The following is a 27,692-nucleotide window of genomic DNA, read 5'->3' on the forward strand; positions in this document are numbered from 1 at the left end:
AATTTTTTTTTTTCAACATTTATGTATTTTTGGGACAGAGAGAGACAGAGCATGAACGGGGGAGGGGCAGAGAGAGAGGGAGACACAGAATCGGAAACAGGCTCCAGGCTCTGAGCCATCAGCCCAGAGCCCGACGCGGGGCTCAAACTCACAGACCGCGAGATCGTGACCTGGCTGAAGTCGGATGCTCAACCGACTGCGCCACCCAGGCGCCCCAAGAGTCCTACACTTAACCGACTGAGCCCCCCAGGCTTTTTAAAAACAAAGATAGTTCCCTAATTAAGAGAAGTTTGGTGCCTGCTACTAAGATAATATTGCCCTGTTCATTTCATTAGTGATGGTCACCGATGCACTACTAGAAATTCTGTGCCACGCGCCCCACTTCCTTACTGGTTTATTTGCCAGCACTCCCTCCAGGTACCCCCTTTGCCTCGCCATGGTAGGCCATCCATACTACTCACACCTTGGGTGTGACCTAGAGGCTGTGGAACTAGCAGAAGTAACGGAAACCATTAATTAATTAATTAATTATGAGAATTTACTGGAAGAATGCTAAGGTGGCTTATGGAATCCCAGAAACCAGGGAAGCCCCTAGCTCCAGGAAGGCTGGGATTAGAGCTTCCCATAGCAGCATCAGCCTAGAGTTTCAGACCTATTTTTTTAAGTGTCTACCATTCATGTGACTCTGCTTGAAAGACCGCCAATCCATATTTGTGTATGTTCCAGATTTCAAATTCCCAGGACAGAGACTCTGATTGGCTCAGCGTGGATAAAACATCTACTTGTGGATGTATGAACGGTAGTTAAGGGCAGAAGAAAGTGAGGCTTGTGGTAGAGACAGGGCCCATTTCCACAGGTGGGATCAGGGAGGCGACCAGGGGAGGGTGAGACTATTGAACTAAGAAGCCCCCCTGCCCCCAACCCCGCCAGAAGGCGACGTAGCCATTCATCGATAGTCTTTATTGCACTCAATTCGGTGGGTCCTCAGTTCTGATATCACCACCTTGGGGAGCCCAGACCTCAAGCCACTTGATAGTGACGGAATTGGTTTAAAAAAACATTTTTTTTTTGATGTTTATTTAATTTTGAGAGACAGAGCATGAGCAGGGGAGGAGCAGAGAGAGTGGGAGACACAGAATCTGAAACAAGCTCCAGGCTTCAAGCTGTCAGCACAGAGCCCGACGTGGGGCTTGCATACGCAAGCTGTGAGATCGTGACTTGAGCCCAAGTTGGATGCTTAACCGACTGAGCCACCCAGGCGCCCCATGGAATTGATTTTTTAAACAGAGCGTAAGCTGTGGACTCTGGGGAAGTTCTACGCTTTAAGGCTTTGAGGCCTGCGAAATACATTCCAACTTTTTCCATCACTGACAGGTAGGCCATGATATAACTTTTGGGGTTGTATTTCATGGCTCTTGTCGTCTTTATCCTGTCTGTACTGCGAGGCCTGCTGCCCTCAACTTCTAAAACTCGATCCTTCTATCTGTTGCTTTTCTGGTTTTTCCTGACTCTTCTTCCTTCTGCAGGCAGGGCCCCGCTCGCATTATCCACTGTTCTGCTCTTTTCCCAGGGCCAGACAGACATTTATAAGGAAGTCTGGGAACTAAAACCAGTTAGCTTCAGCTCTGTAGGTATGACTTTTGCTGTAGAGTTTTAATTATTTCCAAACAGAGCCTAGAAGTCTATTTCTTTCTTTTTTTTTTTTTTTAATTTTTTTTTTCAACGTTTATTTTTATTTATTTTTGGGACAGAGAGAGACAGAGCATGAACGGGGGGGGGGGGGGCAGAGAGAGAGAGGGAGACCCAGAATCGGAAACAGGCTCCAGGCTCTGAGCCATCAGCCCCAGAGCCCGACGCGGGGCTCGAACTCACGGACCGCGAGATCGTGACCTGGCTGAAGTCGGACGCTTAACCGACTGCGCCACCCAGGCGCCCCGAAGTCTATTTCTTTAGGATTTTGCATTGTCATGGATTCTTTTAAGATTAAGCATCAGATTGTATGGTTAAATTGCGTTGTTTAAACAAAACAAATTGTTTCTGCTTTTAGCGCTGAAAAAAAGAAGATGAGAAAAACATGGAGATTCTCAGTCGCTCCAACTGGTGATTCTAGTCTTGCTTTGGGATCGTGACACTTCTGTTACCTACTGCAGAGTACCCCAATTGCTGGCTGAACATGATGATGTGTGATTAATAACTGTTGGTGGCATTTTTCAATTATTTTCTGCGCGGTAAGTACTCCGTTGACCCCTCTGCGTAGTGTATTAGCCTTCTTGGGCTGCCATAACCAATGGCCGCAAACTTGGTGGTTTCAAACAATAAAATTCTATTCTCTTACAGTTCTGGAGGCCAGACATCCAAAATCAAGGTGTTGGCAGGTTCCTGATCCCACCAAAGGGTCTAGGGGAGGATCCATCCTTGACCGTTCCATCTTCTGATGGCTCCTGGCGCTCCTCTGCTGGTGGCAGCTTAACGCCAACCTCTGACCCCATCTTCACGTAGGCTTCTTTCTGTGTCTCTGCCCACTCCTCTTCTTAAAAGGTTATCAGTCATTGGATTCAGGGTCCACCTTAATCCAGTATGAGCTCATCCAGTGTGTTAACTAATGGGTTTATATAGACCCTATTTCCAAATAAGATCACATCCTCAGGTTTTGAATGGACATGAATTTGGGAGGGGACAGTATTCGACCCACTACACAAAGGGATGATTGCGTAACACTGTTTCCATATCATCACTGGGAAAGCTGAGATCTGGGAGGGAAAGCCACTTTCCCTGTCACTCAACTGCCCACTGGCAGAGCTAAGTTGTCGTCTCAGACATGTCTGAGGCCAGTTCCATGCTTTTTCTGCTACACCACGCTGCTTCTAGAAAACCGGTCTGCAAACTGGAGCCTGGAAAGTCATGAAGCCAAGGGTTGTCCAACAGTTGGCCCCCACATCATACGACTGGAGGCAAAAGGGCAGAGGGGTCTGTGAGAATTTGGTTTTCATTTTAGGTACAGTGTTAAGATCTAAGAGGATGCTGAGCTCATCACTGTTTCAAAACTGGAAGCAGTCATTTCGTGTACTGCAATTCTGTCCAACCACAACGCAACTATTCAACCATCACACAAGGGTAGGAATGTCAGGGACTACCCTTCTCTGGGCTCCCAGTTGTAAGCGGCCAAATGACCTCAAGCAGGTCACTTTTCCAGGTCTCTGTAACAGAAGGGCCTAGCACTGGACAATGCCTTCACTGCAGGTGTTTCCCAAGCGTATCCAACAGACGTGTATAGTCACAGGAAGGTGTGCTTGCCCATATATGTTAATGTTTGCCGGAGTGTGGGCAGGGTAGTACAAAGAATGTACATTGACTTTTCACCTCAAAGTTAATAGTTAACTTTGTCTCCTTGTTTGACTGTGTTGCTTGTTAGCTTTGATCAGGAAAAAAAAAAAAATCCTGACACACGGGATGGAACTGTTTGAACATTTACCTTTCTTCACCTTTACTTGGTACAGTTTATTTTTGTCAAGTTGGGTCAAGATAGCTTTTCAAAAATGTATTTCAAAAATACAATATACCACTATGCTATTTACCATATAAATCTTGGAACAGATGTTAACTTTTCAAAATAGGAGAATTTTTTTTTTTAATAAGCTCGTGCTGTTTTTAAAGGTTAGAGACATCTATTGCAGCCATCTAGAAAAATCATTCTTTGTGGGTGGCTCAGTCAAGGCCTGTGGCAGCTCTGTGTGTGTGTGTGAACATCATGAATTTGGGGGTCACACAGACCTAGGTTCAAATTCAAGTTCTGTGACCCACTAGCCATACGACCTGGTGAGAGTCACATAACCTCTGGATCTTGGTCCCCTCCCAGAGGGGACCTTGAAATAATCCCTCTGTAAAATTATTGTGACTTTTCGAAAGTAACGTATGTAAGAATCTTGCCTGTAGTAGGAGGTTAATAAATGTCACTCACCCTCTTCTTTCCTTAAGTCAGCTGTTCCGTTGGGCCAAGATCCGCCATTTTGAAAATGTGGTTAGGACCTTACAATTAGATTCTCTTCTCTTCCAAGTTTACTAGTGAAATGGAAAACAAGGCAGAGCAGTGGCCCTTCCTGCCCCTGGAAGGAGGATCGCAGTTCAGAGCAGGGCCCCTGGAACCCAGCAGCCTGGGTTCAAATCCTGCCTGAGCTACTCCCTGCTGTGTTACTTTGGGCAAGTTACCTGACCTCACTGAGCCTCAGTGGCCTCATCTGATGATTACAGCACTTAACCTGGTGGGGTTTTTAGAGGATTAAAAGAATGTTTTTTAAGCGGTTGGCACATCACAGCACAGCACTTTGTTGTTAAATTGCATATAATCCTTAAGGAATCCCTTTCCATATGGGCTGAGACACCCCCTTTTTCAATCTGAAAATTAAGGCACTGAATATATAAGCAGAGCTTTCCTGGTTTATAAGCATATATTCATGAAAAGTCTAACAGAATGTGGCAACATTAAACATGTTTGTATTTAACAGGCCACCTTTTACAGAGAGCACCCAAGTGTTTGATATCAGCACAGTATCTGTTTTTGCCACTGATTGTTTCTAGCAAAGGCTTAAGGGGCTCTTTCTGTCCTGGGGAGAGCTGGAAGCAGCCCCACATCTTCAGTAAACCTCCTTCGTTGTAAGACTAGCATAAGAAGGAACTGTGTGTGACGAATCTTGGGAACGAAATCGAAAGACTTCGTGAAGCAGAGAGAGCCAGTGGGGGCAGAAACACGTGCTTTCCCAGGCTAGCTCTCTCCGTGTTAAGTCTGCTGTTTTCATTCTACTCATCCCCGATTCCCCACCATCATGCAACGTGCCCTGAGCGCGTATATGTGTATGTGTACGAGCATGCACATATGCTCTCTCTCTCTCTCTCTCACACACACACACACACACACACACATACATGCACCTGAGCACAGGCTTGGATTATCCTCCTAAGCTCTCCTGGCTCTGATGAAATGACACTCTTCTGACCGGCTCTAAACAAGCCCCAGGAATACCATCCACCCAGGCCCGGAGGTCTGGGAACCAGCTGTGTCTCCCACATGCCGATGGTCTGCTGCCTGTCTTTCTTCCGACCTTTTCAGCACATCCTTGTTTCCAGCCCGACGCCCTCCTCTCTGACTTGGAGACACAACTTGGCCATCAGGCTCCGTGGGACACAACCTGCCGTGCCCCCCTGGCACAATACTGGGAACCCGACCAAATCCGTTCCGGCCACTGGGACCTCACCCAGTGGAGACAGCCAGGTCTTGAGCACCTGTTCGGGTGAAGGGGTGTCAGTCACTATGTCCTTCTGCAGGTGCAGCCTCTTCTAATCCTCACATTCTACCATTTTTCTCTGACCTACTTTGTATACGGCACTTCTCCTACTGTGAGGAAGCATCCTGGCGGCATGTAGCGATGAGCAAATGGACCTTGACTCAAAGGCTGTTCTAGTTGTAACTTTTGGGGGGATTTGTGCACCTGGGACTTGGTTTCTCCCTCCCATATTTTAAGCATCCTGTGAAACTGCAGAGGTGGAAACCCTGTAAATTTCTAAGGGAAACTATCATTCCTCGCCCTTTCTGCTCTCAGACCTGCTCTCTTTCCACCCTTGTCCCTCACACCACCCTCTCCGTATTAGAAAGGGTATTTTCATTAATTGTCAGTTTCTTTGGCCGCCTACTTCTGGCGACTGATTCCGTGTGATAGATACACATACACAATTAAAGATAGAGAACGTGGGGCGCCTGGGTGGCTCAGTCGGTTGAGCGTCCGACTTCAGCTCAGGTCATGTGAGCTCAGGTCTGCGAGTTCGAGCCCCGCGTCCATCGGGCTCTGTGACAGCTCGGAGCCTGGAGGCTGCTTTGGATTCTGTGTCCTTCTCTCTCTCTGCCCCTCCCCTGCTCATGCTCTGTCTCTCTCTCTCTCTCTCTCTCTCTCTCTCTATCAAATATTAAAATAAACAAAAATAAATTAAAGACAGAGAACGTGAGGACTATCAGTTCCTCAAGAGTATGACTGTCCCCAGCCCAGTGCCTGGTTGCATGAATGAATGAACAAATGAATACATGGCATGATGTGTTTGCTACTTAAGATGGAAAGATGCCTCATGCTCTCCGGACCAAAGGCTCCCTCTGGTAATGTGACTGCATGAAGATTAGCCCCACAGTGAAGACTAAAAGAGTTGACCACGGCAGTATCCCCACTTCCGCACTGCTCATTCTGAACTCTCTGCCCCCACCCCAGCCAGGACCCTTCCCAGAGTTCACCATCAGAGCACCCACATGCTCCAGTCAGAGCAGACCTGCAACATCTGTCTCTTTCCCACCCGCCATCATTGAATCTCGGTCATCCCACACACCCAAATTTCTCTCTCTTGACTTCAACCACTAATCTTAGCTATGATCATCTCTTGCCTTGTTTACCATAGAATTTTATTTTATTTTAAAAATGCTTATTTATTTTGAGATTGAGAAAGAGAGAGAGAGAGAGAGCAGGAGCAGGGGAGGGGCAGAGAGAGAGAGAGAGACGATCTCGTGCTTCCAGCACAGAGTCTGACTCAGGGCTCAATCCCATGAACCGTGAGGTCACGACCTGAGCCAAAATCTAGAGTCGGATGCTTAAGTGACTCACCCGCACAGGCGCTTCATCTTACAAAATTTTAGACCTCCTAATCTGCTCAGGCAGAGTAATCATTTTATAGTGAAAATCAGGTCATGTCATGTCCTTGCTTAAAATCCTTCAGCAAGTTTGCACTGTACTTAGAGCAAAATAGAATTCAAAATAAAATTTTGAGAATGAAATCAAAACTCCTTAGCATAACCTAGATGTTAGAACGATGCTAGCTGCTGGAACAGATGGAACAAAAGACATGTAGCGGTTGAAACACAATCAAAGGTCAATTCTCAGACACATAGGAGTTCAGGGTGAGTGCGCCTAGGCGGCCGGCAGCCGTCCTCTAGGATTTAGGGGTCAGACTTCCTTCTATATTACAATCCCACAGGTTTTGAGGGCCTCATCTACATCTGCTTCCAGCTGGAAGATTGGGAAAGGAAGGGTCTGGAGAAGGCAGACCTACTTCTTAAAGGTTTTAGCCTAGAAATGGCACATATCACCTTGATTTTCTAGCCCAGAGTGGCCTCTAGCCACATCTAAGTGCAAGGGGAGGGGTCCTGACTTGCCAAACACTTCTCAGAAACAACTCCGTTCTCTGGAAGGGGTAGCATGATTTTTGGTGGAAGCTGGTCATCTCTGCAACATGTAACACCCAAGGCCAGGTGTGATCTGGCCTGCTTTTACTGCTTTGCTTGAGGCCACCGACATACCCTCACTCAGGGTGGCCGCTCTTCTCATTCCTTACTGGAGCCCACTCTCCAGCTCCCTCAAAGCGGCCATGACACCCTTTCTTCAATCTTGAGTGAACCAAGCTCTTCCTGCTTCAGGGTCTTCACATACCCTGCTCTACTCCAGAGTTCTCCTCTTCCTCCTTCACCCACCCTTGTGGCTTTTCTGGGCTATCTCTAACAATTCCTCCAGATTCAACTTAAATATATCTTCTTCAGAGAGGCTTTCCTGACCTCCACATACAAACTCATATCTGTCTAGTAGGCTTTCTCATGGGGCCATGTTCTTTTTCTTCCTAATACACGTGTAACTAAAAATTCCTTATGTGTAGCTTTGTTAATGCCTAATTTCTCCTCTTAGACTCCATGAGGGCCAGGACCCAGCAGGTTTGCTCATCACCAGGGTTACTCTTGGCTTATACTCAGGGCCAGTTCAGCACCATAAATATTTGCTGAATAAATGGATGTATGGATGATGAATGAATGCCTTGTTAATGTCAGGAGACAAGGTAATCTTGCATTTATTTAACATTTGTTATATGCCATCGCCTGGCTAACACCTTTACACACATTATCTGATTTTATCCTCAGTTCAACTTTTTAAGATAAATATTTTTATTTTCACTTTCTCTGTGAGGAATCTGAAGTTCCTAATTCTTAAGCATTTCACCACAGTTTGAATAGCCAGCAAGTGGCGAAGGCAACAGCCATACCCATTTGTACCTGCTCCCAAAGCACAGGGCTCACTAGGGTTTCACAGGGAGTGTTCTGCAAGAGAATATGACCAGCAGGAAGTCTGGATCGAGCAAACTGCTTGAGGGCCAGAGTTTTCAGCCTGCTGCCTGCGTCTTCCTTTACGCTTTCTTTCTTTCTGTGTAGGCAGGTGTGTGGGGCATGTTTTCTCTTTTTCTCTTCATTTAAATAGGTTTTGGTAAAGTGTAAGTATTTCTCTATTCCCCTCCACTTCACTCACCAAAATTCTCCCCTCCGTATTTTTCATGTTCCAAGAAATACAAATTCTTGTAGGACCTTTTGCTATGAAATGTGTCCAATCAGAAGGGCAAGTGATCATGTACAGGTTTAGCCACTGAGGCCTGGGGGCTGCAAGGTCAAGCAAATCCAACTCTCCATCCGATTTCCCCAAGGCTCTGGCTGACGGGCAGAAAAATATTACCAAACCCAAAAAGGACCTGTGGCATAAAAGCAGCGTAAATGGCTTCGAGAAAAAGTAATTTCACACTTGCACTGAGATCCCTCTTTGGAAATCTCTGTAAGGTCCTCTCCCTGAACCTCCCAGGTTCCCCCTTACCTCCCCGGACCCCCATCCAATTACAGGATTCATTTTGAGGCTAAAAGAGAAGGGCCAGGGGAGAGGTGGGGGGAGGGGAGAAGGTTCAATACGGAAATGCCATGGTCAGACCAGGCCACATCCTGTCCCTGTTAGGATGACCAATTGTTCTGGTTCGTCTGGGACTGATTTTAGTGCTAAAATCAGCAAAGTCCTGGACAAATGGTGACAAGTTGGTCACCCTCGTCCCCACTGACAACCCTGAGAGGTATGTGCTCATACTCCTGTGGCTAGTATTTTCCAACTCTCAACCACTAAAAGTTAAGACACACAGGTAACATATGTCAAGCAATTTTTTAGATGCATCATTCTATATTTTCGAACAAGAAAGATATAGTCTAATTTTACTGGCACTTTAGAAAGATACACTGGAATAATTTGCAACCCAGAAATTGCTTAAAATGCAATATTAAAATAAAAACCAACATTCATCAAGTTAAACCCAGGATCTGTGCATTTCTCTGTATTTGTGTTACATTTTAATATAAATTTTGTTTAAAAAAACAACAAAATTTCTGATTTTAGGAGATTCCCATTGCTGTTTCAAATAACAACTGCCGTGAATTCATAGGTTAGTGATCAGCAAGGAGTTTAAATTTTTAATTTGAATTCGGGTTATCTGTTTACATATAATTATACAATGTAAGAAAATGCAGGGAAACTTGTCATTTGAAAAGTGATGGCATTTGGCAATAAAATAATTGAATACTTTAAATTTTAATGTTATACATTGCGATATTATCTTATAAAGCAAAAACTTCTATAATCTATTCAAATTCGAGTCAATGTATAAATGTCTACTCTCTTCTTTTGTTAACCTTCTTGAATCAAGGCCTTCATTTTAATGGAAAAGTGAGTATCAATCTGTAAAATAATAATATGAATTACATTTTATAAAGAAGCATTGATTGAAGGACCAAAAAGGAAAAAAGAAAAGAAAAGAATATAAGTGAGTCCCAGATTTAGTGCACCTGGATGTTCTCAGTTGGCCCATGTGACGGGACTGTACTTAGAGACTTTCTGCTTTATTAAAAATGTCAGAAAAGGTAGTGTTGATTTATTTAGATCCTGGATAAATACAGTTGGCTGACCTAAACGATTTTGCATACGTTGGTTCTAAGTAGGAAAGTTCAAAAAAACCCAGGAAAGAAAACACGTGGTTTATTTAGCATTATGATGTCGATATGCACGGCTTCATCGTGGATGGGAGAGAAGAGAGGGTGTCTGTGTTCTTTACCTTTTAACCCAAAGTGACCTCACGTGTTAGGGAACACAGCCGGGCTTGTGTTCTGTTCCTCTCTGGGGGAGGGGGGCGGAGCAAGAACAAAATGAGAGGGGACTCTCAAGGGGTATCGTCAATTGCATCAAGCAAGAGGCTACTCCGCTTGATGGTTCCAATGAGCCGTGACTTTGATTAAAAGGAAAGAAAATGGGGGGCTCCTGGGTGGTGCAGTCGGTTAAGCGTCCGACTTCAGCCAGGTCACGATCTCGCGGTCCGTGAGTTCGAGCCCCGCGTCGGGCTCTGGGCTGATGGCTCGGAGCCTGGAGCCTGCTTCCGGTTCTGTGTCTCCCTCTCTCTCTGCCCCTCCCCCGTTCATGTTCTGTCTCTCTCTGTCCCAAAAATAAATAAACTTTGAAAAAAAAGAAAATGGGGGCGCCTGGGTGGCTCCGCCGGTCAAGCATCTGACTTTGGCTCAGGTCATTATCTCACGGTTCCTTGGTTGGAGCCCCGCATCGGGCTCTGTGCTGCCGGCTCGGAGCCTGGAGCCTGCTTCAGATTCTGTGTCTCCCTCTCTCTCTGCCCCATCCCCCCTGATGCTCTGTCTCTCTCTGTCTTAAAAATAAATAAAACATTAAAAAAATTTTTTTTAAAGAAAACATTTAAAAATGTGTATATGTGTGTATACATATGTATATATGTGTATGTATGTATGTATGTATGTATGTATTTATTTATGCATCTGGGGCAGGGCTCAAAATGCCACACGATGTCCAATGAACAGAGACAAGAAGGGGCACCCGGCAGGGAGTTGGTGGAGCATGTGACTCTTGATCTTGGGATGGGGAGTTTGAGCCCCATGTTGGGTGTAGAGATTACTCAAAAAAATAAAAAATAAAAATATTTTTTAAAAATTTTAATGGAGACAAGAATAGAGAATAGAGATTGTAGACATTTATTTCTAAGTGTCTACAAAACATAATGACTTCATTTACTCAGAGCTAGCTGTGAATCTATGAAAATAGAACATGAAATTTTAAAAAGCAAGAAATCAGCAAGATACTTATTTAGATGACCATCTGTCGTTCACATGCTGTCCCAGGTGTGAGGTTTATGTCCTTTTTTCTTCTTTATTTTATTTTTTTGAGTTTATTGATTTATTTTGGGAAAGAGCTCAAGCAGGGAAGGGGCAGAGAGAGGGAGACAGAGTACCCGACTCGAGGCTCAGTCTCACAACTCTGAGATCACCACCTGAGCCAATATCAAGAGTCAGATATTGGGGCGCCTGGGTGGATCAGTCGGTTAAGCGTCCGACTTCCGCTCAAGTCACGATCTCACGGTTCGTGAGTTTGAGCCCTGTGTCGGGCTCTGTGCTGACAGCTCAGAGCCTGGAGCCTCCTTCGGATTCTGTGTCTCCCTCTCTCTCTCTGCCCCTCCCCAGCTTGTACTCGGTCTTTCTCTCTCGCTCAAAAAGAAATAAAATAAATTAAAAAAAAAAAAAGAAAAGAAAAGAAAATGGGGCAGTAAGACCCAGATCATGCTAGAATGTACACGTTTTGCCTTCTTATTCTCTCACGTATATCTCCTTCAGCCACTTCTCTTCAGGATGGCTGCTTTCTGTAAAGGGGACATATCTGTTGGAACATACACCTGTCTGGGGACATCTTTGTCAGATAATATGGTTCATATTACATGTCTGCTTGGCTAGGCTGTGGGCCCAGTTGTTTAGTCAAACACCAGTCTAGATGTTGCTGTGATGGTATTTTTTAGATGTGATTAGCATTAACAATCATTGAGTAATTTTTTGCGTAAAGATTAACATTTAAATCAGTAGGCTTTGAGTAAAGCAGATTACCCTCCATAATGTGGGTAGGCCTTATCCAGTTAGTTGAAGGACTTATGAGTAAAGACTGAGGTGTCCTGAGAAAAAAGGCATTCTGCTTAAGACTGCACAATATATAAATGCTGCCTGTTTCCAGTCTTTGGATTCAAGACTGCAACATTAACTCTTGCCTGAATTTCCAGACTGCCAGCCTGTCCTACAAACTTTGGACTTGCTAGGCCCCCATAATTACGTGAGACAATTCCCTAAAACAAATCTCTCCTCTCTTCTTCCCTTCCACCCCACGTATATATTCTGTTGGTTCTATTTCTCTGGAGAACCCGAATTAATACAACATTCTTTCTGAAAAGTAGGCCTGGAAAGTCACAACCAACCTCTGTCACAAAAGGAGCCTAGACCGATCAAGCTCGCCAGAGCGAAGGCTGCTAACCTGTCTGGAAGGTCCTGGTGCAAATTCTAGCAAGTGGAGGAGGACGGCCGAGGGTCAGATCAGCTTTCTGAAGGTCCCGGTCTACCAGTCGGGTCTGCTGTAATTCAGTAGATCCTTTCCTAAGCACCCACACAATGGTTGCTTCCGTTGGGTGGGGCAGGGGGGCCCGGGCAAGAGTTTCAGCTACTCCACGGTCAAGTTCTATTTATCTGCAGGAATTGTGATCATGAGGATAAGTTGTAATAACTCTACTTGTTTGTCTGAAAATTGTCCCTGGGCAGGGGTGGATCACATCTACTTTTGGGGCTCAGGGCCTCAGGCCCTTCTCCGCTAGAAATTCCATTAGCTTAGGGCACAAAGCCACACCAACAAAGCAGCTTCTTCCGTAGAGTGCAGGCTCCAGAAAGCTGCTAGTTCATCCTTACCTGGCCAGTTTAACCAAAGATCTGTCACCTAAAGCAAATCTTGTTTCCTAAGCAACTCCCTCATACTCAATTAGCATCACAAAGCACATCCTCCAGGGAAAAGGCTCTCACTTCAGGATGGGTCATCCTGGGGGCCACTTCTGGTTTAGGTTCTTCAGCAAAGAGCTAGGGAGTAGCTGTGGAGATTTGAGCCCTCTCATCCTTTCGACTTTTAGTCAGGTCAGAAGCTGGAATTGAGGTTTGCAATGGTACGCCGACCTCAAGAACGCATGGTGTATTCCCTTAGAGAAGACAATTTAAAGCCAGAGACCCAACTGGATGCTCCTCTTGGTATCTGCCAAAGGTCTAAGGATTGCATTTTACAGATAATGGCTGGACACATAGGAGTGGACACACACGGGGCACACTTTACACGCGAGGAGTTGATGGTTTCTGATGGCCCCATATGCCACCCATAGGGGAATGTGGATATATGCCAGAATTCATTTATTAGTCCACGAATGGGTATTGAGTGCTCATGATGTGCCCAACATGTCTCTGGGAGCTGGAATTTGGTGCTCGGTTTCCCAGAAATCATAGCACATGGTCTGGGTCCATCATCTCTCTCTCTTTTTTATATTATATGCAATTTATTGTCAAATTGGCTTCCATACAACACCCAGTGCTCATCCCAACAGGTGCCCTCCTCAATGCCCGTCACCCACTTTCCCCTCCCTCCCAACCCCCAGTCACCCTCAGTTTGTTCCCAGTATTTAAGAGTCTCTTGTGGTTTCCCTCCTTCCCTCTCTCTAGCTTTTTTTCCCCCTTCTGCTCCGCCCTGGTCTTCTGTTAAGTTTCTCAGCATCCACCTATGAGTGAAAACATACAGGATCTGTCTTTCTCTGCCTGACTTATTTCACTTAGCATAACACCCTCCAGTTCCATCCACGTTGCTACAAATGGCCGGATTTCATTCTTTCTCGTTACCAAGTAGTATTCCATTGTATATATAAACCACATCTTCTGTATCCATTCATCAGTCTCTGGCCACAGGGGAGAGGTGCACGGGACCTGAGCTTGGCTCTGGTACAGGAGCATACTTGCAGCTACAGAGGGAGAGAATATTCTTGATCGACCATGTTCCAGAAGATCTGTACCATGGGCCGTAAGCCAAATGTCTGGTCACCCCCCTTGGTGTAAATTCCCCCAACTTCCTCTCCCACAACCTGCCTGATGAGGAATTTGAAAAGATGAAATAGCAAAGACAAAGGCCACAACCGGCCCTGAGAGTTTTCAAACTGGTTTTTTACCGTGAGATATAGTTTAACCAATGACTGGATTAAACAGTCCAGAAAAAAAAGGAGGGCACAACTGAGTGTAAGAAGGTTATTTTTGAGGGTGTGGAGAGGGTGGGAAGCCAATGGGATGGGTGAAGCGCTTGTGGCTGGTAACTGTGGGGTCCTGAGCTGGCGAAGGGAGACTGTCCAGCCCAATGGCTAATGAACCAACATCATCACAAAAGAAGGGGGCATCATTGAGTTCTTGTGTCCAGGCACCATGCTAGGCACTGGGAAATGCATTCCCTATTTAACCCCCAGATAACACGATTGAGTCATGGGGTGAAGAGTCAGATCTGAGGGGCACCTGGGTGGCTCAGTCAGTTGGGTGTCTGACTTCGGCTCAGGTCCTGATCTCATGGTTTGTGAGTTCAAGCCCTGCATTGGGATCTGTGCGGACAGCTCAGAGCCTGGAGACTGCTTCGGATTCTGTGTCTCCCTCTCTCTCTCTGCCCCTCCCCTGCTCTCTCTCTCTCTCTCTCTCTCAAAAATAAATAAACATTAAAAAAATTAAAAAAAAAAAAAGAGATATCACAACTCTTGGGGCACCAGAAACAAAACCAGTGTTGTTTCCGTGGGGGCCAGGAACAAATATTCTTACCAAGCTATTTGGAAATAAAAGGAGCTTCAGAACAAAATATGGGGGGAGGGGGAGGGCACTATTAACCAAATAGGTCCCCCCCCCCACCCCGTGTTCCCAGCCTAACCACTGGCCCGAGTTCTGGATTCTGGGCCCCAGTTCTGCCTCCAACAAATCAGACAACCTTCTGTATCCTGTCTCCCGATGCTCTGTGAGATTTTGAACCCCCACCTACCTGCCTGCCTAAAGGAACGCTTGTTTCCAGCGGTTCAGCTCTGTTGACACAGAGTGAATGGGAATGAATTCCTCTTCCCTTCCCAGTGTGAAGTTTCTAAAATTATCCCGCTGTCATAGAACAAAATTAGTCAAAGCCCAAGTGAGCCATTAAATTAACACCCCATGAACTTAACTCTCCTTGCTTGATTCATAAGACAAGTTTACAATTTTAAACACCGTTCTTACCGAGGAAAAATGAACGGAGGGTTTGTCTGGAACTTACTTTTTTTTTTTTTTTTCCAACGTTTTTTATTTATTTTTGGGACAGAGAGAGACAGAGCATGAACGGGGGAGGGGCAGAGAGAGAGGGAGACACAGAATCGGAAACAGGCTCCAGGCTCTGAGCCATCTGCTCAGAGCCTGACGCGGGGCTCGAACTCACGGACCGCGAGATCGTGACCTGGCTGAAGTCGGACGCTTAACCGACTGCGCCACCCAGGCGCCCCTGTCTGGAACTTTCTGGACTGCTTCCCGGGGCTACCCAACTGATTCTCCTACTGTGATGTTGTTAACACGTTGCCCTGTTCACTGACCCTCGTGCCAGCTCAGTCATTTGCGATGGAGGTAAAGGTGACTTTCTGTAGCTGGAATCCCACAGTTACGTGTATGAGAATTTGGTAAACCGGTGAGAACTAGGTCGCCCCTGGCACCAGGTCTTTGAAGCAGTAAAAAAAAGCTAGAACTCAAATTCAGAGAAAGAGAGAGAGAGCACTCACCTGCTCCCAGGGGCCACCAGCCTTGGGAGTTTACAACTTGTGTTAAGTGATCAGAATCCTATCCCTTGACCCACAGACTCATTCTCGGGCGGGGGCTGCTGGTACCGAGCTCACCAGGTGACAACTCGTGAGCTAGACTGGCAGTGAGGAGGGAGCTCTGCTCCCGATCTGCTGTTTATCTAGTGTGTGGGAAAGGGAAAGCCACTCCTGGTTTAAAAACTGGCAAACATTGGGGCACCCGGGTGGCTGAGTGGGTTAAGGGCTGACTTCGGCTCAGGTCATGATCTCACGGTTCATGGGTTTGAGCCCCTCATCGGGCTGTGTGCTGACAGCTCAGAGCCTGGAGCCTGCTTCTGGTTCTGTGTCTCCCTCTCTCTCTCTGCCCCCCCACCCCGCCGCCCCCCGCTCGTGCTCTGCGTCTCTCAAAAATAAACGTTACAAAACATCTTAAAAACCATCAACTGTTTCTCATTATTCTTCAGTGGGAGCCTGGCTTCCTATCTGGCTTAGCCAGACCTTGCTTGGCCCCACCTGCCACTGCCCTGCTCTATGCGGAGCACCTGTGACCCTCAGAGCCCTCCCTGGCTCTGCTCTGTGCCACAGGTGCCCCCCTCGCAAACCATGCGTCCTAGGACTTCTCCCCTCCCTTCTCCTCTTTGGGACATGTCTCTGGCTGCGGCTGCATTTTATTCGTGGGTCCAGCTCACATCGGGGCTCTGGCAGCACCACCACCATCATCTTTGCTCCCCCCGGCCCAGGGTGGGAGCAGCTGCCCACTGCCGCGGATCTCAGGGTGGCCCCACTGTCCCCCAGGTGCCCTTTCAGCGTTTCTCTTCCTTCTGATACCCTGCACCAACTTCCTGGCATGGGCTCTGTCTTCCCGTCTGCTCCCTTCTCGTGCACTGGCTTTCTTTCTGTTACATAAACGGGTCATGCCATTTGCTCTTTCTCCCGTCCCCTGCAAAGATGCAAAACGCCCCTGCACTTGTCACAAGACATCCTCCCTTTCTGGGGCCTGGCCAGCCCGGAACAGCAGCCTCTGTTTCGGATTCCTAGACAGTGGTTCCTTTAGAAAGCAGGCCAGGCGCTGGAGCTGGGGCCCCAGTTGTATGCAGCTAACTCACTTCTACCTTCCCGAATTCTGAAAAAGCCCAGACGCACCAGCGCTGGCACAAAAGGTCACTGCTCATTTTAATCAAACCGCGTTGCTCTGCATGGCTGGGCTGTGGCCTTCAGTCGAGATTTCCTGCGTGGCAGATTTTCTCTCCTCTCGGAGAACAGTGATATTTGCTGCAAGCATCTAATAGAGCTTGAAATTACCGTGGCAAGTTGTTTACTCTTCTCCAGAGTGGCACTAGGCTCTGTGCAGTGTTTATCCAGCACCGTCATTGTTTTTATTAAGTAAGCCCTTGCACATCCAAAGTGTGCCAGAGGCCCTGCAAATATTTTATTAGCCTTTGTAATTAGTCGTTATGTCGCCCAGCCCTGCTGGGAAGTGGGTCAGTGTGACAGTCCCCATTTTACCACGGAGGTGAAAGACACCTTTCCCGGAGACGGGAAAAGGGCCTTGAGTCTGAGGCCGAGGGAACAGCTCCTCCTTCCAATGAAGGGCAGGGAGTTCGCTTGCTGGTGTTGATAGGGATCTGAGAGTCCAAACAGGGAGCAGTGAGAATAACCGTCCATCACCCCCAACATGGTTGGCGATTCTTCTGTAGGACTGTGCTGAGAACTGAATGAGAAAATGCGAGAAAAGCTGAGCAAACACAGCCGTGTCGGCAAGTGACACCAGTTCCCTCTGCACCACTCCCGCCCCCGCCTCTGCCCCTGCTCGGTACCACACTGGGGCTTCACGGATGCACCCCCCGAGTGTGGGAAGGGGAGGGACAAAAATGGCCACAGCGTATGAGGGGTGTGTTTCCAAATGAGATCTATGAACTCTCTTATTGGAGAGAGTCTGTTTTCTTGGAGGTGAAGTAAATGTTGATATTGGTTGGTTCGTTGGTTGGTTTATAGAGAGAGAGAGGGTGCAAGTGGGTGAGGGGCAGAGAGAGAGAGAGAATCCCAGGAGGCAGAGAGGGAGAAGAGTGAACGAGAGAGAGAGGCAGGGGTCGAACTCACGAACCGTGAGATCATGACCTGAGCTGAAGTCAAGATGCTTAACGACTGAGCCACGCAGGCTCCCAAATGTTGATTGTTAAACATGCTTTCCAGGGTGGAAAGGATTTCGTACAGAGCTATTAGATGAACTTATCGGTTGTGATATTTAAATACTCCAGAGGTGCAATCAAATCTACCCCCAGAGTGATTTTGTCAAGCCCTCCTTAATTTCTGGGTGTTTTTGTTCTGCGCCTTAAGAAAAAGTTTTTTGTAATTTAAAGAATTTATTTACTTATTTTTAATGTTTATTATTTATTTTGGAAAGAGAGAGCACGAGCCGGGGAGGGACAGAGAGAGAGGGAGACCCAGAATCCGAAGCAGGCTCCAGGCTCCGAGCTGTCAGCACAGAGCCCCACACGGGGCTTGAACTCACAAGCCATGAGGTCATGACCTGAGCTGAAATCAGACACTTGACCGACTGAGTCCCCCAGGCGCCCCTGTTCTGTGTATTTTGCTGTCATGTTTTTCATCGCACAAAGGTCCATGTCTGTCTTCATCTTCCTCAAGGATTGTATCTATTATGAGAAAAATGTAATCTTTTTCTTCACTCCATGGTTCAGGCCTTGAATTATCTTTGCATTGAAATACCTCCTTTCTTGTTTTTAATTATTCACATTTTCCTGGTGTAGCGTTGAGTATTAAAATCAACATTTCTTCCTTAGTGTTTACTTTTAGAGGTGTCTCTTAGAAACTGCATGTAGATGAAAATTTCATTTTGAACCAACCTGAGGTTCTATTTATTTTATTTTATTTTTTTTAATTTGAGGGTCTATTTTTTAAAGGGAGGTTTCAGCCCATTTATTGACCTAAGTGACAGATTTATTTTTAGTTCTTCTCTTCTTTTTTTAAACGTTTATTTATTTATTTTGAGACAGAGAGAGAGAGAGAGAGAGAGAGAGAGACAATGCGAGCAGGTGAAGGGCAGGGAGAGAGAGACGGAGAGAAAATCCCAAGCAGGCTCCCCACTGTCAGTGCAGAGCCCCATGTGGGGCTCAAACCCACGAACCCTGAGATCGTGACCTGGGCCGACACCAAGAGTCAGATGCTCAACCAACCGAGCCACCCAGGCGCCCCTAAAAACTTTTCAATAAAGGCCAAAGTAAATGAAAATGAATCAAATAATCAGATTTTAAAAATAGATCTAAACGGAAAAAGATAATGTAACAAAGAATTACGAAGCATGAATGTAGGATTTCGAAACCAAAGGTAAGTACCTGAAGGGGAAAGCTGATGGGGTGACATTTATAATTAGGGGCAGTCTCAGCAAAGTTCAAAGTTGAAGGAGGGAGGAAAGAGCAAGTAAAAAAATAAAGCTTCCTTCACCATGAGAGTGAAGGGGGCTGAGCTGGCAAAGTGTTTTATGGGGATAGAATGACCATTATTTAATTTCATAGACCAGTGGATGATAGAGCATTAGATATACTAGTATTTACCCCTAATACTAATATTTCATAATGGAGAAGCGTGGTAACAGCTGTAAGTGGATGGCGGAGAGGGAGTTAGTATAGGAGGAAACCCCCCAAACTCGGCCAGGCCACATAGTAGGAAACAATAGATAAATCGGGACCCACGATTATAATGATCAGAAAACATTTAGAAAACTGTTCTGTGATTCTGTGTCTCCCCCTCTCTGCCTCTCCCCTTCTCACACTCTGTCTCTCCCTCAAAAATCAATAAACATTAAAAAAAAATTTTTTGGGGGGCGCCTGGGTGGCGCAGTCGGTTAAGCGTCCGACTTCAGCCAGGTCACGATCTCGCGGTCCGTGAGTTCGAGCCCCGCGTCGGGCTCTGGGCGGATGGCTCAGAGCCTGGAGCCTGTTTCCGATTCTGTGTCTCCCTCTCTCTCTGCCCCTCCCCCGTTCATGCTCTGTCTCTCTCTGTCCCAAAAATAAATAAACGTTGAAAAAAAAAATTTTTTTTAACGTTTTTAATCAGTTTTGTTCTAACCTGGGTTTGCCAGAAAGCAAAGCCTAAGACCAAACAAGACAAACCGGGGGTTTGCTCCAGGGGACGGGGAGGGATAGGAGGTGAAACAGGGAAGGAGGGAGAGCCGGTTCAAGGATTCACTATTGCTTGGTCATGACGGCAGGTGACTGGTTGGTTGCTCTATCGGGGGACAGCCTGGACAGCTGCGTGAACGTGTCCTGGCGCTGTCTGTCCATTCCCGAGAAAGAGGGAGGGATGCCTCTGTCAGCTCAGGATTCTCCCCCTACACCAGTTGGTCAAAGAGGTGGCTCAGGGGGTGTCAACTCGACCCTATTTCCAGGTGGAACGTACATCAGAAGGGAGGTGGCTCTTGCCTGGGTCTCTGGGAGAAGCTCAAGGGCAGGAAGTAAGAAGCATACGTGGGCCGGAGGCCAGATACCGTCAGGCTGCCCCTGCAGGAGGCTGGCCAGATGCTGCACTGCGGCCGAGATTTGAGGAACCGGCAGGTGAGGCCAGGACAAGTTGAGGCATAAAGGGCTTTCGTTGTAAGCACAGTACCTGCAAATCATCACACAATCACGTCGTACCAGAAGATTTAGAAGAATTAATTACCCTCCCACCCCCAACCCTTCCTCAAGCCTGCTCCCTTAGAAGCAATTTCTTTTTGCCTCCTTGAACTGTTCACTTCTGATATTAACCTGCAGGGTTTTGTTTTTTTCTTTAATGTTTATTTTTGAGAGAGAGAGAGAGAGAGAGAGACGGAGACAGAGAGTGCGAGCCAGTGCGGGAGTGGGGAGGAGAGCAGAGAGAGAGGGAGACGCAGAATCTGAAGCAGCCTCCAGGCTCTGAGCTGTGAGCTCAGAGCCTGACGTGGGGCTCAAACTCACTAACTCTGACATCATGACCTGAGCTGATGTTTAACTGACTGAGCCACCCAGGCGCCCCTAACCTGCAGCTTTCTAAATACTTTCATATCCCTAGTTTCTTATTCACTAGCTTTTAGAATTTAGCCATTAACATCCTGTTCGACTGAGTCAAAATGTTGTCATAATGCCACCCAACACCCTCTCCCCCGCTCTCATTCTCCCCAAAACGTCTACAGAATTGTTTCTTGTTCGTTCACTAACAGTCAATGTTTACATGATTGTGGTTATGGAAATAATGTTCCTTGTGGTGGCAAGTAGAAGATTATATATTTTTTTCCTGTACAATTTGTTTTCGTTTTTCTGAAATTAACAGTTGCCTGGTTTTTACGTACCTGTATCTCACCCACACGTGGCATCTGAACCACCATATGCCAAGCAGTGTTTTCTTCCGGAGTACTCCTTCGTATCAGATCAGCTTGGGGTAAACAGTTCCCTTCATTCTCTTTGTCTCTCTCTTCCAGAGGCCCTGTTCTTCTCTAATCTGACTTCCTGGACCTTCTGCAAAGTCCTCAGCCAGAGATTTTGTGTTATATATTATATATATATATATATATGTGTGTGTGTGTGTGTGTGTGTGTGTATATTATATATATTATGTTATATATATAATATATATTATGTTATATATATGATATATGTATGTAATATATGTATGACCTCCTCTTTATTCACTCATCTTTTGAAGGACATTTGGGTTGCTTCCATAGTTTGGCTATTGTAAATAATGCTGCAAAAACATGGGGGTGCATACATCCTTTTGAATTAGTGTTTCATATTCTTTGGGTAAATACTCAGTAGTGTGATTACTGGATCCTATGGTAGGTCCATTTTTAACTTTTTGAGGAAACATCATACAGTCTTTCTCAGCGTCTGCACCAGTTTGCATTTCCACCAACAGCGGAAGAGGGTTCCTTTTTCTCCACATCCTCTGTAACACTTGTGTTTTCAATTTTAGCCATTCTGACAGGTGTGAGGTGACACCTCATTGTGGTTTTGATTTGCATTTTCCTGATGATGAGTGATACTGAACATCTCTTCACGTACCAGTTTGCCATCTGGATGGCTTTTTTGGAGAAATGTCTGTTCATGTCTTCTGCCCATTTTTTAATTGGATTATTTGTTGCTATTTGGTGTTGAGTTGTATAAACTCTTTATATATTTTGGATGCTAACCCTTTATCAGATGTATCATTTGCAAATATCTTCTTCTATTCGGTAGGTTGTATTTTAGCTTTGTTGATTGTTTCCTTTGCCGTGCAGAAGCTTTTTATTTCGAGGCAGTCCCAGTAGTTCATCTTTGCCTTTGTTTTTCCTGCCTTAGGAAACATATCTAGAAAAATACTGCTCTGGCCAAAGTCAGAGACGTTACTCCCTGTGCTTTCTTCTATAATTTTTATTGTTTCACATTTAGGTGCTTAATCCATTATGAGTTTATTTTTGTGTATGGTGAAAGAAAGTGGTCCAGTTTTATGCTTTTGCATGTAGCTGTCCAGTTTTCCCAACACCATTTGTAGAAGGGACTGTCTTTTTCCCATTACATGTTCTTGCCTCCTTCGTCAAAGATTAATTAACCATACAAGTGTGGGTTTATTTCTGGACACTCTGTTCTGTTCCATTGATCTATGTGTCTATTTTTGTGCCAGTACCACACTGTTTTGATTCTTTTAGCTTTGTAACATAACTTGAAGTCTGCAATTGTAATGCCTCCAGCTTTGTTTTTCTTTTTCAAGATTTCTTTGGCTATTTGAGGTCTTTTGTGGCTTCATACAAATTTTAGGATTCTTTGTTCTGGTTCTGTGAAAAATGCTGGTGGTTATTTTGATAGGGATTGCATTAATTCTGTAGATTGCTTTGAGTCATATAGACATTTTAATAATATTTGTTTTTCCAATCCATGAGCAGAGAATGTTTTTCCATTTGTTCGTGTCGTCTTCAAATTCTTTCATCAACGTTTTATAGTTTTCAGAGTTCAATTTTTCACCTCCTTGGTTGAGTTTATCCCTAGATATCTTATTGTTTTTTTTTTTTTTTTGGTGCAATTGTAAATGGGATGGTTTTCTTAATTTCTCTTTCTGCTGCTTCCTCTTTAGTGTATAGAAATGCAGTTGATTTCTGTATATTGATTTTATATCCTACGACTTCACTGAATTCATTTTACCAGATCTAGTAGTTTTTTAGTAGAATCGTCAGGGTTTTTGTATATAGAGTATCATGCCATCTGCAACCAGTGAAAGTTTTATTTCTTCCTTACTTATTTGGATGCCGTTTACTCCTTTATGTTATCTGTTTGCTATGGCTAGGACTTCCAGTACTGGGTTGAATAAAAGTTGTGAGAATGGACATCCTTTAACAGACATTTTAAATTTGAGTTCAAGGTTTTCATTTATCATTTGCCAAATTCTAACAGTACAAATACCAAAGACACCAAACACAAACTATTCCTTCTAACGAAAAAGACCAATACAATGATTTTTATTCTCGGAAGTCTTTCCATCCTTAATTCTAAATCTTATTGTGGCTCAAAGACACCTACCCACTAAAAGTCCAGCTTTGCTCCCGGGTTACCAAGGTTATTTCCTGTTAGAGATTTCTCCAGGACTTGAAACCTGGAGCTTCAGAAACCAGAACAATCCCTTTCTCCACCCATGCTGTCATACCGAGCCCCTCTTTAGTAGATTGAACCCCATGAAAACAGCATTTTTATAGCATCCCACATATGTGTGTATCAGTTCTGCCTCGTGGAGACATTTATATCATGGGTTGCAAAACACAGGGAAGCAATATTCTCATAGTCCTTTATGCTAAATTCTCCAGGCCACACATTTCTTGTATATATCAAAAAAAAAATGACATTTGAGTGATCATAAGCTATCTTCAGGAAGTCATTTTTAGGATGTCATTCTACCCTCCTCTCCCCTTGACCCAGGGTCAAACAGGACCTTCTAAATTTGGTAGGCGTTCAATTCTGTATTCTTTATTGGTACACTGAACAAATCAGTAATACCCATATGATAGCAGCGTGAATAACGAGACCCAATAGCAATACATTCTATCCCACGTACCTTCGTGTTAACTTGTCAGTCTGGGGGTACTTATCCTCTCCATTCTTTCTCTTGGGGAGTCCGTGCTTGACCGCCAGCCTCCGAGGAAGGCTCTGGGGGAGGTCCTTGCAGGCAGGCTGCAAACTTTCACTGAAACCCTCTAGTTAAGCTTCAGGCATTACCTCCCACACTCCGCTGTGTCTGCTGTCCTCTGCACTGTAAGTCTTTCCAAGCCAAGCTCCCCGGGCTTCCTCCTGACACTGGGATGGAAGAGAGTACAGTTCAGGTGCAGATGGCTCTAACCAGTCTGCCTGGTTCCAGCTCCCAGTGCTGCCCCGCCCTTTGCTGTCCCTGGTGCCTTTGAGTCCAGTTCTGCGGAGCGACTTGGCTCTACCTTGCTCCACCCACCTTTTGATTGCCCAACATCCACTGAAACCTCTCGTCTGCCGCTGTTTCTTCTACTGTCTTTCGGATCTTGTGGGGTTTTTCCTTTTTAAAATTCACTTACAATCCTTTGAATGGGGCCACAGGAGAGAGAAGTATAAATGCGTGGTCAACTTTAACTGCCAGTCCAACCATTTAGATTTTACTCGATGCATTAGAAGTGAGAAGCCCACTGCTATTTCTAGTCCCCTGCAGATCTTGGATCTCGTTTGATTTTCATCTGGTTTGCATTCTCCTGTCATGAATTCTCCTTAGATAGGACACCTGGGTAGTGTTCTCTCTGAGACTTTGAGTGTTTCAAGATGTATTTCTTTTGCCCTGACCTAGTAATGCTATCTTGCACGTGTCCAGCTTTTGGATTAGTGTCCTTGTCGCTCAATGGGGTTCCTTTGGGAGGTAGAACTATAGCTGTGATTCCCAGGGCTACAGATGAGAAGTCTGTTCCTAATCTGATTCTCTTTCTTTTTTTCTCTTTTTTTTAAATGTGCAATTTATTGTCAGATTTGTTTCCATACAACATCCAGTGCTCATCCCAACAGATGCCCTCCTCAATGCCCATCACCCACCCTCCCCTCCCTCCCACCCCCCATCAACCCTCAGTGGATTCTCAGTTTTTAAGAGTCTCTTATGGTTTGGCTATCTCCCTCTCTAACTTTTTTTTTTTCCTTCCCCTCCCCCACGGTCTTCTGTTAAGTTTCTCAGGATCCACATAAGGGTGAAAACATATGTATCTGTCTTTCTCTGTATGACTTACTTCACTTAGCATAACACTCTCCAGTTCCATCCACGATGCTACAAAAGGCCAGATTTCATTCTTTCTCATTGCCAAGTAGTATTCCATTGTGTATATAAACCCAATTTCCTTATCCATTCATCAAATTATGGAAAGAGCCTAAATGCCCATCAACTAATGAATGATTCTCTTTCTTTTTTAAGGAAGTGTGGAAGATCCATTGTCCTTAGGATGGGTACATTTAGGCACGTAGGGCTGGTTTTTGTTATTGTTTATACTGGTTTTGATATAAATTCTTACTAATTTTGCTTTTCATTAAGTGTTTAAAATCTGAAGATCGAGTCAACTCAGAGATGTTTTCTTCTATTACTTTCCTAATTATCATTATTCTCCTTCCACATCGCTTCCCATCTCCTCTTATGGAAATGTTAGATTTCCTGTACTTCCCCCCCCCCCCCCCGGTGCCTTATGTTTTTCTTTCATCACTTCATTTCCCTTGTATTACTGCTCAGTGTGGTAAGATTATGTCTTCCTTTGGATCTTCAAAACCAGTGTCAGGCAATTCTCAGGGCTGGTGCTGTATTACGGGTCGCCATAACCAGACTGAGTGGCTTACATAACAGACACTTATTTTCTCACAGTTCTGGAGGTTAGAAGTCCAAGATTAAAGTGCCGGCAGAGTTGGTTTCTGGTGGGCCCTCTCTCCTCAGCTTGCCGATGACACCTTCTCACTGTGTCCTCGGATGGTCCCTTCTCTGTGTGTGCGGAGAAAGAGCTCTCCGAGGCCTCTTACAAGGACATCAGTCCTATCAGATTAGGGCTCCGTCCTTATGAATTCACTTAAACTGAATCACCTCCATCAAGGCCCTGCCTCCAAATACAGTCACATTGAGGGCTGAACTTCAATATATGAGCTTTGGGGCACACGGTTCAGTCCACAGCCAGTGCTTATCCTTTAGTTTCCTTATGAAAGTTGTAATCACGTCTTAAATTAAAGAAATGTAAGGAAATATTGAAGAAATCATATCTTCCAGTTTCAGGACTTTGGGATTTTATAAGTTTTGTCTCTTTGAGAGCGCTCGCTGCTTTTTAGATAAAATTAAATTCCTTTTGGCTCTTAAAAGTTCGCTTGATGGAAACCAATTTGGCAATAAGTTATATCTAATACATAACAAAAAGAAGAACTCCTAAAAAAGAAACAGTTACTTTGACTCAGTAGGAACCACCTGTTGGTGACGGTCGACTTGGTGTCCCCTCCCTTGAGTTCTGGAGTCCTCTAGGCTTGGGCATCACATATTTGCCACCCTTGCGCGTGAGTCCCGTAAGCAGCCATCCAAGGTCAGGCTGAAGGCCCGCGGGAGGTGGACACCACACGGTCACTTCAGCGGTTCAACGGGAAAAGAGGAAGCAGAATCTCAGCAGTTTGCAACCATGCGGGGAAACATCTCTCTGTTCTCTGATTTCTAGTAGTACCAGCAGGTAGGCAAAAGTCACGACACATCTCAAAGCCTAGGAACACTTCAGCTCACTGGTGTAGCCCCCCACCCAGGGGCCCCGGGACGCACAAGCCTCCATGCCCACCATTAAGGGGCATAGACTCTCTCGGGAGAGTTGGTAGATGTGCTGGCCAGAGAGTGGTAACAACTCAAGTCCAGCGTGGCTCCTGCTCACTCCCCTAACGGAAGGTCTCCTCCTTCAGGGACAAGGGCCCACCGTCGTGGCCCATGTCGAAAGCTCTGTTCCCTTGCTCATCGTCCGCCCTCTCTTCCCCACTACGCAGCGGCATCTGTCACTTCCACAGTAAACCTTGAAGAGCTATGAGAACCACATTCCCAGTCGCTAGCAAACGAAAAGGATTTTCTCCCTTCCTAGAGGACAGGGAGGGCTCCGTCATCGAACACTCCACTGAGGTGAAAGGAAATAGATTGCTTGATGACGTCTAGCATAGACTCTGCATCGTTGGAATACAGATGCACATTCTTAGTAAGAAGGGGGTAGAAAAGAAACGTGGGACTTTCCTTATTAGAAATGTTAAGGCTGCATGACCTGACGCAGTTGCCATACGCCTAACCTCCTCTCGCGATGTCTTGTCCAATGGCCCTGTGGCCGGGAGACCACAGCCCCGGAGAACTCACCACGTAGCTGCAGGGCCTCTAGTCCCCCGTAGTCAAAACTCACAGCTGTGGAATGGTGCACAGAGGGACGGGCTTCCCCGGGTGCACAAGGCACACCATGCACCACTGTGTGAGTGAGTGTGGCAGCTGGGGGTTTAAATTGCTCTATGTGTCTGTGGGTATCTTCCTAAAGAAACGTAGAAGCCCTTGAGAGCGGATACGTTGTTGCTCCTGCCAGGTGTCCCCCAAGAGGCCCTGCATGATTTGGCGACCAGTAAATATTTTCCGAAATGAGTAAAAGTCAATAGAAAGGGAGCATATACGTGATGTTGTATAGCTGAAAAGTAAGGAGAGAGCATAAGGCTAAATTCTTACAATCCTAAAGATTGGGGGGGAACTAGAAAGGATCGTTACGGGTAAGGTTATCTTTTAAAAAAAAATTTATCTATTTATCCTGAGAGAGAGAGAGAGAGAGAGAACACAAGTAGGGGAGGGGCAGAGAGAGAGGGAGACAGAGAATCCCAAGCAGGCTCCACACTGCTATTACAGAGCCTGGCACGGAGCTCGAACTCAGGAAGCTGTGAGATCGTGACTTGAGCCGAAGCCAAGAGCCGGCCGCTTAACCGCCCCAGCCACCCAGGCGCCCCTAAAATCATCTTTCTCACATGAATCTTCAGCTACAGCATGCTGTGAGGAGTGATGGTCCATGCTGGACGTGAATATGGTGACCTTCTCCAGATTGCTCAGAGCTAGGGGCCTGGACTTGAAATCCCTGACACACATCCAGAATCGTCCAAGCGTGACCGAATAAACACGCAAGACTAGAGGAGCCTTTGTGTGTACGGAATGTTGCA

The 27,692-nt window shown here is 45.6% G+C and overlaps 1 long non-coding RNA gene across 1 annotated transcript in view; it reads right to left on the reverse strand.

The window, feature by feature from the left end:
• The window catches only part of LOC121033504 (uncharacterized), a 78,339-nt gene that overhangs the window by 35,765 nt on the left and 14,882 nt on the right, over positions 1 to 27,692 (reverse strand). The window contains exon 2 of the long non-coding RNA XR_005791947.1: positions 23,569 to 23,807. This is a non-coding gene — a long non-coding RNA (uncharacterized LOC121033504). The remainder of the gene's footprint in view (positions 1 to 23,568; positions 23,808 to 27,692) is intronic.

This window comes from Herpailurus yagouaroundi, unplaced genomic scaffold, assembly GCF_014898765.1.
Source record: "Herpailurus yagouaroundi ecotype Mexico unplaced genomic scaffold, PumYag 159, whole genome shotgun sequence".
Lineage (NCBI taxonomy): Eukaryota > Metazoa > Chordata > Mammalia > Carnivora > Felidae > Herpailurus > Herpailurus yagouaroundi.